General features: G+C 54.1%; 1 protein-coding gene across 1 annotated transcript in view; it reads right to left on the minus strand.

Annotated features, from left to right (window-relative positions):
* Window positions 1-5,043, minus strand: part of LOC138516152 (bifunctional heparan sulfate N-deacetylase/N-sulfotransferase 3) — a 758,026-nt gene extending 752,983 nt beyond the window's left edge. Inside the window, exon 1 of the mRNA XM_069631061.1 lies at window positions 4,450-5,043. The gene's annotated coding sequence lies outside the window, so the exon portion shown is untranslated. The remainder of the gene's footprint in view (window positions 1-4,449) is intronic.
* Window positions 5,044-6,000: the final 957 nt, after the last annotated feature.

The following is a 6,000-nucleotide window of genomic DNA, read 5'->3' on the forward strand; positions in this document are numbered from 1 at the left end:
GCCAGCTGCTGCGCATGGAGCAGCATGAACGGGTTCAGACCGGAAGACTGATTGGAGGGACATGATGGGAGGGTGGCTCGTGGGGGCAATTACTTGCGACAATACCGAAGAGAACACGCCATGGTTGCGGTTTGATGTCAATGACATCACACATGTATACTATTCTTAAAAATAAAAACAAGTTTAGGCAATTTGGACAGAATCACAGGTTTGCTCAAATTCCAACTCTCGCATTCGAAGCAGGGGCTCCAGTTTCCAAGGTCGGGAACTTGAGCACTAGAGCGCGGATCCTGTCCCTTGGCACTGATTTGGCACAGGCTTAGCTAATAGTGGGAGGTTTACCCGTGCATTGCGTTGCCATTGCGTGTCCAATTCAGATGCTAGACGTGTGGTGGTAAAGCTGTGTCTTTTTCCAACACTTGGGAAAGGGATGAACGTGTGCACGATGCAGGAAGGCAGCCTGAACAGTGAACACGAGAAACAGCCAGTCACAGGGAGATCCCACGCGTCACCGACCCCGGGGGCACGTGACGGGCACCTGGAAGATGCAGACCTCCGGGCACCTAAGCCTTCAGACGTCACACCCAGCGCAGCCCATCACCACAGCGTGCCACCCCGTTGAGAAAGTTCTGGGCGCCAGAGCAGACCGCTCATCCTTCCAGGACTCTCAGGCCCTGAGGGGTGGCCACAGTCAAAGCTCCCCGAGCCACCAATGCTAAGAGCGCTTAACTTTACTGACATCACACCGCGGCTCTGTTCAGCCACAGGAAGAACCGATGGCCCACTCTGGACACATGGGTCACTTCTGGGTAAGAAAGGACCAGCCAGCTGGGAACTCCCCCTGATTACGCGGGCATGCTAAGGAACACACGCAGATAATGTTTCTGCATACACAAGGCAAATGGGCAGGTTTACTCTTAATTTCAATGAACGCAATTAGGGGAGCGCGTGGGGCTCCCGCAGAAAATTAGACAGGCTCTATGAAATCCTGGCTGTGAGGCACAGCACGGTTGAGCTCAATGATTTGCCAAGAATCACACAATTTGACGAACACGTGAATTTGTAAAAGGGTAACTCTGGCACTGTAACGGCTATGTAACTTGCCCAGGTTCACACCATTGATGCAATGATCATGGCTCGGGTTCGAGTTCGGGTCACTGTCCACCTGTGTGCTATTGTTTCTCCCCAGATCAGTGGCGCGCTGTCCTGCTTCCATGCAACGGCGGCGCACCTTTGGAAAACGGGAGCCAGGCATATGAAACGAAAGGCGCGGGGAAGGCAAGCAGGACTCAGAAGCATGAATTCAACGCAAAGACTCGGCCAGTGAATGTTCAGCAATGCCTATTACAGCTCCCGGAATGGGTTAATGCAGCTGAGAATAAAGAAGCGCCAAGGAAGCTCTCTACCCTTCCTCCTTACCTCCCGTCCTTCCACCCTTTGACTTCCTCTCCCCCTCTTTCTTTCTTTCTTTCTTTCTTTCTTTCTTTCTTTCTTTCTTTCTTTCTTTCTTTCTTTCTTTCTTTCTTTCTTTCTTTCTTTCTTTCTTTCTTTCTTTCTTTCTTTCTTTCTTTCTTTCTTCCCCCACTCCCTTTCATTTGCTTCATCCCTCCCTCCCCTTCCTTTCTATCCTTTGACTTTCTTCCTCCCTCTACCCATCCCCCTCCCCCTTCCTCTCCCCTTTTCCCGCTTCCCCCAACCTTTTCCCTCCCTCCCTCCCTTCCTTCCTTCCTTCCTTCCTTCCTTGCACGGATCCAAAAGATCGTATTCAGTATCTGACGGGGGTCACCCCGGAAGAGGTTTTTTTTTTTTTTTTTTTTTTTAGTTTTTTAGAAAGGGTCACGCAGTTTGACAGTGGGGGCTCGTGTGCAACAAGATATGTCCGCTTCCCACATTTCTCTCAAGCCAAGTCCAACAAGAATGACACTGGTGACAGAATAGATTGCTTAAGAGATAGCAGCGGGGACTCCCGTGACCCACAGATCCCCCCAACCTTTGAGGAAACTGTTAAAATGACGGAAAGGTGCACATTTTAAAGCAGGCACCCGTACTCTTCCTCGTCGCAGAACAACACAATTGGGTGTCCGCGACTACTCTGGCAGTGGTGAGCTCGGGGTCTCAAAATAACAATGTCCCAGGAAGCAGAGGGGCTTCAGGATGAGCACTGCTTTCTGCTTTCGGCTTCTTAACGAATGTGTGTGGGTGGCTCCGCCCAGCAGAGCTGTCCCGCCGAGGGCATGGTGACAGCAGGGGGCACTGCGGGCGATGGCAGGCTGCCTTGTTAAAACCCATATTGCACGGGCTTTAATAAAAAAAACAGGCAGCGCCAGCCCGTATGCAATAGGCGCGCTGGTAGTTGGACCCGGGCGTGCCGCTCGTTGGCACTAGAGGGCAGCAGTGACACACACACGCACACACCACAGCGTTCTCTGGAACTCCAGCCTATAGATGGGGCAGTGCACGTGGGCACACACATTGCTCCCGCCAGTAAATACAATGCCTCCTGTTATGATTGTTTCATTCGGAGAGTGTTACCGGGGCCTTTTTTTTAATAACGGAGCAGCAAATTCAGGCAGAGCTGATATAAAACATGAGAGCGTCTAATTTAGGAGTCCGCGGCACAATGTGACGTATCTGCCGTCTCTTGCACACTCCCACGGCCTCCCCACACACGCCACCTGCGAGGTTTCGATGTATTCAGCCTCCCTCGCGCCCGAGGTCGCAAGTTGCTTTAAAGTGGAACTCCGTGGAGATCCTTCCGACAGCCACTCCGAGCATCGCATCATCCCTGTGCCCTCCTGCCCTCACCCTGGGATTCCGCGCCCCCCACCCCCGAAGTAAAGCACCCCCACTATCTCTAGACTCACTGTGCCGACCCCCGCCCCCTTCCCCTTTACCCTGGCAAGACACCAGGCATCGCCTCACAACCCACAGGCCTTACCCGCTCCTCTGATAATGTAAAGATTGTACACCTTTCATGGCACCCCTGTACGACTGTGCAGAGCTCTGTCTATGAGCCTCCCCGAACCCCCACCCCCCCCCCCCACCCCCCTCACCTTCGCCCTCAGGTGCAGGTGACTTCCTCATTAACCACGCTCATGGATTTTAAAGTACCCCCAAGCAAATGAGTGCTGTGGGTACCATATAGAACCAATGAAAAGCCAGTCTTACACTAATACAGATACAATGCATTCTAATGTTATGCTAAAGCCTCCAGCGAGACAGAGCAACGCCAGGAGGCTCGCACTCCAGAATCGCACGATGCGCCCAACTCTCCATACCAAGCCAGTTAATGGCGCGTGCCCTGGCAGCCGCCCAGGGCAGGGGCCTGCCACCGACGGGGTGACATGTGCCCTGGGCGGGAAGTTAGCCACGCACCGCGAGCCCTTCCCAGAGGCAGCACTGTTGCCACTTGCCTGCGTTCTACTGACAGGGCAGTTAGAATAATTAACCCACCCGCCCGCCCTCCAATTATGAGGGCTGCGCGGGCCTCGCTCTCGCGTGCACACGGAGCACGGCGCGTGCTTCGGTGCACGCGGGCACTTCACACGGCACACGGCGGAGATGCCGTGCGCATGCATTAGGAATCAGCAACCGCCTGCCCCCAAATGCAAATAAAGAGGTGCACAGCGCCGCTATCATTTGAACCCTCGCCTCGGCCTTTGCACGTGCAGTGCACGAGTTGCAGCCGATTTTATGCCAAGACGCCCCGAAAATGGCAGAACTTGCCCTATGCTATACCACTGATATGACATTTGAAAACAAAGTCTGTTTTGTTTTAACAAAAAATATATATATATATATATATATATATATTTGTTTTTTTTACAGAGTCTTATTTTCCTCTTCCGCTTGCCCCGTTTCTTTCAGGTCAGCAAAATAACGAAAGTATTATTCGACGTTGGTGTGATTTGCCCCAGATCACACTCCTTGCTCAAGTGGTAAAGACGGGTGCACGCGGAGACTGGTTTACGGGCACCTTTGCCAGCCGCCTGGCCAGTCGCAAACCTCCACTCCCCCTCCCATAAACCGGGCAGACCGCTCTGCCCCTTCCCGGGCGGTGAGGTGCCTCCGAGCAACTGCAAAACTTCTCCCAGGCAGGTAGGTGCGCCTCTCTACAGTCATTTTTACCAGGAGGTACCGACCGACATTACAGCCATTATTCCCAGGGGCTGTTAGATTGCAACAGGAGAGGCCGCCCATACATTGAAATACTGTTATGGGCCCTCTTTCCTATCTCTGACCCTCACCCAAATCGTCATATGCAATTCATTTCCCAGTAAAATGGTGACATCTTTCTAGTCGGTAGTAAAAAGGTGCCTGGGTTGAACTTTGTAATGTTGCAGGGATGCGTTGCCCAGGCAAATCACCGGAGGGGGAAATTGAGAGTTATCCACCCATCGTCCTCACCATGCCCTCCTGTGCCCAGCCCACGGTGCTGACTCCGGGTACCTGAGTGAGATGCGCGTCCTTCTCATGCTGGTCTCCTCTTCTTGCAGGCGCTCCCTGGCAGACGGGGCTCTACTGGTGCCAGTCCGTGCCCGCGCCGGCAGCAGAAACTTTCCCCCAGGCAGCCCGTAAACTCCCGCATTCAGGTTCGCGACCCCCTGCACCTGCCGGTGCCAGCCCCGCTCCTCCAACGCCGACGCACGGGGCAGAAGTGAAGAAGCCGGGGCAGAGTGTTCGGCCACCTGTGCAGCTCCAGCCGCGGGCGGGTGGGGTGGCAGGGAGGGGGATGTGGCCGCCTCGTTGCCCTTGTGGCGGAGTGAGAGCTGCGGCAGGGCGGCTGCACCGGCGCTTATAGCAGCGGGAGAGATGGAGGATGCTGCCGTGCCGGAGCCTCCTCCGCTCCTCCTCCTCCCATCCCTCCCCAGGCCGGGATGGGAGGAAGCGCAGGCAGTGCGGCCGATAATTGGCCAGAAGAGCTGGCCCCACGACCAATGGTCACCCGCGGAGGATTCGCGTCGGCTGCGAAGATGCTGCTACCTGCGCGCGTGGCCGTGGCAGACCGGTGGTCTACAGCAGAGTGAGCCGGTGTGTCCGCTGCCCACCGCCCCTCCGATATGACTGGGTATCAAGATGTCTGTGATGAAACAATGGCGATAAAGGCGGAGTGCGGCAGAATCGAATACACAAACACTAATATAGTTTGTGGACCAGGAATGTTCGCAACGGAGCAGGTGTTTTCATACCTATCACCGTTTCAGGTTGACATTTCAGTGAGCCGAGGGCGAAAGCCGCAATTCACTCAAGACGTTACTCTGTTTCCGATTACAAAGTATCGGACATTGGAAAACGTGCTACAAGAGCACACATTCAGTAAGTGAGGGGAGCTAGGACACCTCACTGCTTCTCACATAAAATCCAAGCCATTTCACGTTGTTAGCCATTACTCCTCTCTGCACCTAAATGTCACAATCGCTCACAGGGTTAATTGCAAGCACGAGGCGCATTCCACGGGAGATTTGAAAGAGATTAAACCAGGTCCAGAAACTGACAAGAAACCCGTACTAACTTCCTCGGACTTTCTAAGTGTTTCTTTGATGCCCGGCTGCCCTCTTTACCAAGGGAGTTTACCCAGAATCAAGGCCTGGGTGTGGGCATGCCATTTATAAAGCGTGAACCTAGCTGGGACAGCGGAGGGCTGAACACAGGGATACCCCGGGGAGGGCTACAACTAAGGGTGCAGGGGTAGCGAGGAGCTGGGATGGTTAGGGGCAGCGGAAGAGGGGTTGAGCTTCAGAGGGGAGAATTAGGCTTCAGAGAAGCGATCACCGATTGGCGGGGCGTTCTTTAAATAGTAGGGTGCTCAGGCTCTTCCGATGCTGTGGTCCAGTCTTGCCGGCATTGATGACATATTCCAAAGACCGGGTGAAGAGCGGGCCACGTCCTGTTTCCTCCGCCTTGCAGGTCTTTATTTTCAGCCTAGGAATATTGTGGCCTCCGGCGGTGTGCTGGCCTCTGGAGATGGTGAGTTTCTCAGTCGCGCAGCGTGATGCAAAG

Source organism: Ambystoma mexicanum, chromosome 6q (assembly GCF_040938575.1).
Source record: "Ambystoma mexicanum isolate Mex_15411 chromosome 6q, UKY_AmexF1_1, whole genome shotgun sequence".
Taxonomy (NCBI): domain Eukaryota; kingdom Metazoa; phylum Chordata; class Amphibia; order Caudata; family Ambystomatidae; genus Ambystoma; species Ambystoma mexicanum.